The following is an 8,354-nucleotide window of genomic DNA, read 5'->3' as shown; positions in this document are numbered from 1 at the left end:
TTAGTAGAGATCCTCTTATCCCTAAATGTGGCCAATTCATAAGAATATATGCACAATTCATTAATGGAACTCTACATAAAGCCTCATTGTCTTCGTAGGATTTTCCAGACTTTGCTCATGAAGCCTTCAAATATCTAGGACCACCTCTATTCAAAATTGAGGCATAACCACAAAAATCTAATATCTAAACTAGTTTATTTTTTGTCCTTTGCATTCTATGAAGTCCAATAGCAAAGTTGCAGGATACAAAATAAACCCACATAAGTCATCAGCTTTTCTATATATCTCCAACACATCTCAGGAGCAAGAATTAGAAAGAGAAATTTCATTTAAAATCACCCTAGACAATATAAAATACTTAGGAATCTATCTGCCGAGACAAACAAAGGAACTATATGAAGACAACTACAAAACACTTTCCACACAATTAAAATCTCATCTCAACAATTGGAGAAAACATTAACTGCTCATGGGTAGGACAAGATAAGATAATAAAAATGACCATTCTACCCAAACTTATTTACTTATTTAGTGCCATAGCCATCGAACTACCAAAAAACTTTTTTACTGAATTAGAAAAAATCATAACAAAGTTCATTTGGAAGAACAAAAGATCAAGGATATAAATGGAAATAATGAAAAAAAAATGTGAAAGAAGGGGATCTTGCAGTACTGGATCTCAAAGTATACTATGAAGTAGTGGCCATCAAAACAATATGGTACTGACTAAGAGACAGAAAGGAGGATCAGTGGAATAGATTTGGGGTAAGTAACCTCATTAAGACAGTCTATGATAAGCCTAGCTTTTGGGACCAAAACCCACTATTTGATAAAAACTACTGGGAAAATTTGAAGACAGTGTGGGAGAGATTAGGTTTGGATCAACATCTCACACTCTGCACCAAGATTAAATCAGAATGGATGAATGACTTGAACATAAATAAGGAAACAATAAGTAAATTAGGGGAACACAGAATAGTATACATGCCAGATATTTGGGAAAGGAAGGATTTTAAAACCAAGCAAGATGTAGAAAAAAAATCCCAAAATATAAAAACAATAATTTTGATTACATTAAATTAAAAAGTTTTTGTACAAACAAACCCAATGTAACCAAAATCAGAAGGGAAGTAACAAATTAGGAAACAATCTTCGTAACCAAAACCTCTGACAAGGGTCTAATTACTCAGATTTACAAAGAGCTAAATCAATTGTACAAAAATCAAGCCATTTTCCAATTGATAAATGGGTAAGGTACATGCATAGGCAGTTTTCAGATAAAGAAATCAAAATTATTAATAAGCACATGAAAAAGTGTTCTAAATCTCTTATAATCAGAGAGATGCAAATCAAAACAACTCTGAAGTATGAGTTGTCTGCCACAGGGTTATGTCGAAAGTCCGAGTTTATTTGAGCAAATTTTGAGCCAAGACACAGACAATATAACATTTAAAAATAGTAAATTAATCAACTATATAGATGATCTAATCTTGGCTTCAACAGATGCAGAAACATGTCAAGAAAATAGTAAACACCTTCTTTTGGAATTGCACAAAAGAGGACATAAAATCTCGAAGGATAAGGTTCAGTGGTGTCTCCCTAAAGTAGAATATTTGGGGTTCATCCTGATTGTGGGTGCTCATTATATTTCTCCAAAAAGAATTGAGAATATTCAAAATTTAAGTGCTCCTACTACTAAGAAACAGTTGAGAGCAATTTTAGGAGGAACAGGGTTTTGCAGACAATGAATTCCTTGCTATGGACAATTTACTAAATCCCTTCTAGCATTAACAAAGGATTCGGTTCCTAACCCCTCAAATTAGAGCCTGAACACTTATCAGCTCTATAAGATCTAAAAAAAGCTATCATGTTTGCCCCTGCTCTAGGCAGCCCGGATTACAAGCCATTTACTTTGTATGTGTATGAGTGAAGAGGGGTAGCTTCTGGTGTTTTAACTCAGACTTTGGGACCTTCTCAGTGTCCAATTGCTTATTATTCTGCTCAACTGTACCCAGTAGCATCTGGAGCACCACCATGTCTCAGAGGAGTAGCTGCTACAGCCTTACTAGTGACAAAAACTGTTGATCTAGTATTGGGATGCCCATTAACAATTATGCTCCCACATGAGGTAGAAGCATTGTTGTTAAAGCATAGAACAAAGTCATTCTCGGATCAGAGAATTACAAGGTATGAAATAACCTTATTAAATAGCAAAAACATTACCTTAAAGCTCTGTACAACCCTTAATCCTGCCACATTACTTCCAGATTTACCTACTTCAGGAGAACCATTACACAGTTGTGAAACATTAGTGTCCATGGCAAAAAAGCCTCGAGATAATCTCTTGGACACTCCCTTAGACAATGCAGATCTGATTTTATTTACTTATGTTTCCTCTTTTATGAGAGATGGCATACACTACCCTGGAGCTGCCGTAGTCTCAGAATTTGCCATTGAGTGGTCAGCTTCACTACCATCTAACATTAGCGATCAAGGAGAAGAACTCATAGCTCTAAAGCACACTTGTATAATTGCCAATGATAAAAAGGCAACAATTTATACAGATTCTAGATATGCTTTTGACATTTGTCACTCAGTTGGAATGCTATGGCTCCAGAGAGGATTTTTAACCTCAGCTGGAAAATCTATAGCTAATAGAGAAATTATTAATGAAGTTCTTTCTGCTCTCCAGCTGCCTGAAGCCCTAGCTATAGTTCATTGTTCTGCCCATACAGGTGGCACTGACCTTGTCTCTAGTGGAAATGATCCATCAGATGCCGCTGCAAAGCTAGCAGCCATAGAAGGACCTGAATTAATTTTAACATTAACAACCACTGATGATTTAAACTTATCACTTTACTATAATGAAAAGGAAGTGGAAAAATGGAAGCAAAAATTCAAAGCAAAACAAATTAATGGAGTTTGGGTATCATCTGAAGGAAAACCCTTGCTCCCTAGAAGTTTCTATCATCAAATTTGTAAATCTACTCATAAAAATGGTCATTTTGGCACCCAGGGCATGGTGGACTCTGTCAAGAGAGTATGAATAGCCCCTGGTATAACTACTATAGCCTCTAACATGTGTTCAGCCTGCTCTATGTGCCAAGCATATAACCAATATGCATTTTGTGGAAAAGCCTTTGATGAGCGTCCTCTGGCTTACACACCTTTTGAACATCTACAGATAGATTTCATAACAATGCCAAAGGCTGGACGTTATAAATTTTGTCTAGTTATTGTAGATCAACTGACCAGATGGCCGGAAGCATTTCCTGCGACCCGAGCCAGGGCGGATTTTGTTGCTAAGATACTTTTTTAAAGGAAATTATTCCTCACTTTGGACTGCCAGCACATATTGATTCAGATAGAGGAAGTCATTTTACTGATTCTGTCCTAAATCAGATATATTCTTGCTTGAGGATAACTCCCAAATTCCATGTTCCATATCATCCATATCATCATTCGATATCATCAGGCCAAGTTGAGAGGATGAACAAAGAACTTAAAACTATGATTGGAAAATTATGCACTGAGACACATTTAAAATGGCCTGAAATTCTCCCTCTGGCCCTATTTTTTCTTAGAAGCAGGCCTAGAGGAGACTTACACATCTCACCATTTGAGATGCTTTTTGGACATCCGCTTATAGAGGCTAAACCTGTTTCCACTGCATATACATATCACTATTCGGGGGAGATACTACTATTGTTTCCTATATACAGGAGTTACAGCACAAACTACGTGAACTCCAAGAATCTGGAGCTGCAGTACAAGCTGGATCACTAGACTTTTCTCTGCATAACCTGAACCCAGGAGACAAAGTGTATATTAAGAATTTCAAGCATACTGGAGAAACTCAGCCTTCATGGGAGGGACCATTCCAAATATTGTTAACTACTCCAACATTTATAAAGGTTGGAGAAAAGGACTCTTAGATTCATTGCTCACATCTAAAGAAAGCATCTTCTGCTGAGACTGATTGACTGTACCCTATTATATGAATTGGAGATAATAATCCTTCGACAAATGGATGCTGTTTTTTGAGAACACATTGAATTTATGATTTTCCCCTTATTTTTATTATTGCTTTTCTTTTAATTTGAATAGAATAATTGATTTTTTCTCATTTCTTGTACTAAAGATACACATAATCAATATTATTTTCCTGCAATAATAGAAGTTTAATACATATATATATACTTGCTATAATGTCAATGCATGTGCAAAAGCTTTAAACTATGGGAACTTGCCATTTATTGATAAAATGTTATGAGACTGTGAATAATGTTAATGTATGACTCCAGAAAAAGGGATAAAAAACAAGGAACACAGATTTAACCTGAAAAGTGCCCAATATAGCACACCGGAAATAATAATGTGAGACTCGAGGTTGCAATGCTTGACATATGTTAAGTAGTAGGACTTCCTTGTATCTACACTTTTTGTGAAGTACTCATACAAGTACAAAGTGTGACTATAATGCTGGCTCGCTATATCCCTTAGAATGATAAAAATCAGACTCGTCCCTATCAAAATAGAATTCTACTTTTCTTTTCTTTCTTATATTTTGGCAACTTCCTGTAGTCTTGGCTACAAATGGATAAATGAAATATTATTGTGTTCTGTCCTACAGACTTGTGGGATAGAAATTACTTTAAATTGGACCTATACAAGGGCCTATTTTGATTTTTTATCTTTTGTTTGAGATTGTATTTTTATAAAAATCTAAGATTTTGATTTTGTTTGAGAAAATATCTTCAAGGAAGAAGCTTGCTAATTTCTATGTCCAGAGAATGAACTGTTGCAGAAAGATGCCAGAAAATCCACACTACATCAAGAAGCTCAAGAATGAACATTGGATATGGTTGATTGAACTGAACTTTGATTGAACATTTATTGTAAATATACACATTTATGCCAAAAGGGACTGCCGCTAATTTGGCTTTCTGTCAATGCACCTGGCAAAACATTGGTTTTGCTTTCTTTCTTTTTCTATTTCCTCCCTCACTACTCTAATTTCCACTTAGAAAATTGAATATTGTATATATCTGTACTTAGAAGTGCATTTAGGACTTCAAGGTGATTATGTTAAATGATCAATGGGGAGACTAGTCTCCCAATGATCATCAGGGGAGATTGTGAATCTTAAAAATTCTCAGACCCTACTTCATAAGATTTGGTTAAGACCATTCCCCATTTTAAACAATGAAGGAACTTAGATCAGGTTTGTGAGACCTCTACTCCACCCCTACTTAAGCATGCTTTAGGGGAAGAAACTCTTTGCTAAACAATGAAAAATACTTAAACCCATATTTATAGTAAGACAAAAGTTCTTAAGTGGTGCCTATTTTTAGATCTAATACAAAAGGGTGCTAAGTACCTATATAGGTCAGGCAACTTGTGAATTTACAAGGAGCAAAGAGGTGAGAAACTTACTCAGAGGTTTTTTCAGGTATGGACTTAATCAAAAGTTTAAGTCTACTCAGGTGTGAATTAAGAATGGTCTGTCCTTTGGAAAACGTCTACTGTGATTGGTAGATGTGAGAACTTAGGGGAGGTGACATAGGAAAAAATTCCTTTTAAAAGGGGATGAAAAGCTGAGAGAAGGGACTGTCTCAGAAGAACTCTCTCTGGATATGGAGCTGGCCAAAGCTGAACTGGTGTCTCTCTGAACACTAGAATCTTGCTTGGACAAATCTCGTGGTGAGTGGATAAAAGACTGACTGATCTCTCTCTTAGGGTTTTCAGCCTAGGCTGGCTCATGCTGGCCTAGGCTGGTCTAGCCATTTTTATCATTATTTCCTTTCTCTCTCTCTCTCTCTCTCTCTCTCTCTCTCTCTCTCTCTCTCTCTCTCTCTCTCTCTCTCTCTCTCTCTCTCTCTCTCTCTCTCTCTCTCTCTCTCTCTCTTTCTCTCTCTCTTTCTTTCTCTCTCTCTCTCTCTCTCTCTCTCTCTCTCTCTCTTCTCTCTCTCTCTCTCTCTCTCTCTCTCTCTCTCTCTCTCTCTCTCTTTCATTAATTCCTCATTTGTATTAATTAAAATCTCTATAAAACCCAGCTGACTTGGGTATATTTAATATTTGGGAATTTTTTCCATGGTGACCACCTTATATTTGATTTAAAACAAGACACTGTCTTGAAACCATATTTTCTGAGGTCACAATTTAAGCCAACCACTCTTTTATCTGTAACAGTTTATGACTTACCCTACTTTAATTGTTACAAGTATCACTTCACACCTAATATATTAGCTAATATGAACAGCAATGTAAAGTAATGAATGCTGGAGGGTATGTGGCAAAGTTGGGACACTAATGCATTGCTGGTGGAGTTGTGAATTGATCCAACTATTCTGGAGGGCAATTTGGAACTGTGCCCAAAGGGCAATAAAAGACTGTCTTCCCTTTCATCCAGACATGGCACTGATGGGTTTGTACCCCAAAGAGATCATAAGGAAAAAGACTTGTACAAGAATATTCATAGCTGTGCTCTTTGTGGTGGAAAAAAATTGGAAAATGAGGGGATGCCCTTCAATTGAGGAATGGATGAACAAATTGTGGTATATGTTGGTGATGGAATACTATTGTGCTCAAAGGAATAATAAAGTACAGGAATTCCATGGAGACTGGAACGACCTCCAGAAAGTGGTGCAGAGCGAAAGGAGCAGAACCAGGAAACCATTGTACACAGAGACCGATACACTGTGGTACAGTAGAATACAATGGACTTCTCCATTAGTGGCAATGCAGTGATCCTGAACAACTTGGACGGATCTATGAGAAAGAAAACTCTCCACATTCATAGGAAAAACTGTGGGAGTAGAAACACCAAAGAAGGGCAAATGCTTGATTACATGAGTCAAGGGGTATATAATTGGGGATGTGGACCCTAAATGAACATCATAGTGCAAGCATCAACAATATGGAGATAGGTTCTGGTCAAGGTCACATGTGATACCCAGTGGAATTGCTCATTTGCTATGGGAGGGGCAGGGGGAAGGAATGGAGTATTATTTTTATCCAAGGAATAGTGTTTTAAATTGACCAAATAAAAAAAGAAAAGAGAATTAAAAAAAAGAAAGACAATATTTTCATCTTCCCATTCTGCCAGGAAACGTCTTCATATATTTTTGGTAAACATACTTTAAACTCATTGAAGGATTTGAGGCCTGTGAATTATAATCACATGATTTTTAGCCCATCTGCTGATATATTCTTACAAGGGTGTGGCTATTGTGCTTGCCACAGTTGGGTGAAAGGTGGATACTGAAGGTGTATGAGCAACCTGAAAAACACTTGGGAAGTCCCTCCCAGAAGAAGTGCTAGTCTTGTCTGAATATGCCCTATGTCTATCTAACCAGTTAGGAAAAAAGAGAAAGAAAATTATAAAACAACAAGACAAAAATCAATCCTAAACATCCTTACAAATGTTTGTTGTGCAAACTTGGTAAATAGACTATTAATTTTTTTTTCAAATAGACTTTAATTTCCAGGGCCAAGTAGGATGAACTCAGGTTAGAAGAACAATATTTTATTAAAGCAATGAGCATATTTCAAATATTAATATAATATTGCTGATTATTACTCATAATTGATAAAACTATTAATAATGATAAATATACAAAAAGTCTTAGAAAAATAGGATTTAGGAAGGGTTAAATGAATGAGTATAAGGAATTTCTATAATTTTAAATAAGTATAAGTCTATAAATAAAAGCTGATATCTGAATTAGCAAAAAATATTAAACATTTCTCAATTAAAATGAGGATATCCTCTTGCTTCTCCATCCAGTATGGGCCAGAGCTCTAGGAGAGCTAGCTGGAACTATAAGCGAAGAAAGATAAATAAAAATTTTAAAACATTGGCAGAAATTTCAGAATTATCATCAGATTCAGATGGCATGGTGATTAACTTAGAAAACTTCATTTAAGCAGTAAAAGAATTAATATAAGTAGTAATGACAACAATAAAAATATCATTTTCCAAGCCCCTGCTATATACTAGGGACTATGTTAAGTATTTTACTAATTGTCTAATCTTATCTCAGAATTCATGCAAGTGGTTTTATGACATTGTACATTTGAGGAAACTGAAACAGTGTTTATAAGATTTCAATAATTACACATTTAGTGAGTAACTAAGGCCAGCTGTGGATGTAGATATTCTTGATGACAACCATAACATTCTACCCATTGAGTCATCCAACTACCCTTCAATATTTCACAATTTTTTTTAGAAAATTTTAAATTACTTTTCAGAATTACATGATACATTCCTGGTATAAATCCTACTTGATCATAGTGAATGACCCTCCTGATCACTTGCTGGAGTCTTTTTGCTAGTATCCTATTTAAGA

The sequence above is a fragment of the Monodelphis domestica genome, chromosome 1 (genome assembly GCF_027887165.1).
Source record: "Monodelphis domestica isolate mMonDom1 chromosome 1, mMonDom1.pri, whole genome shotgun sequence".
Classification (NCBI taxonomy): Eukaryota; Metazoa; Chordata; class Mammalia; order Didelphimorphia; family Didelphidae; genus Monodelphis; species Monodelphis domestica.
Note: the sequence above shows the minus strand (reverse complement) of the source record.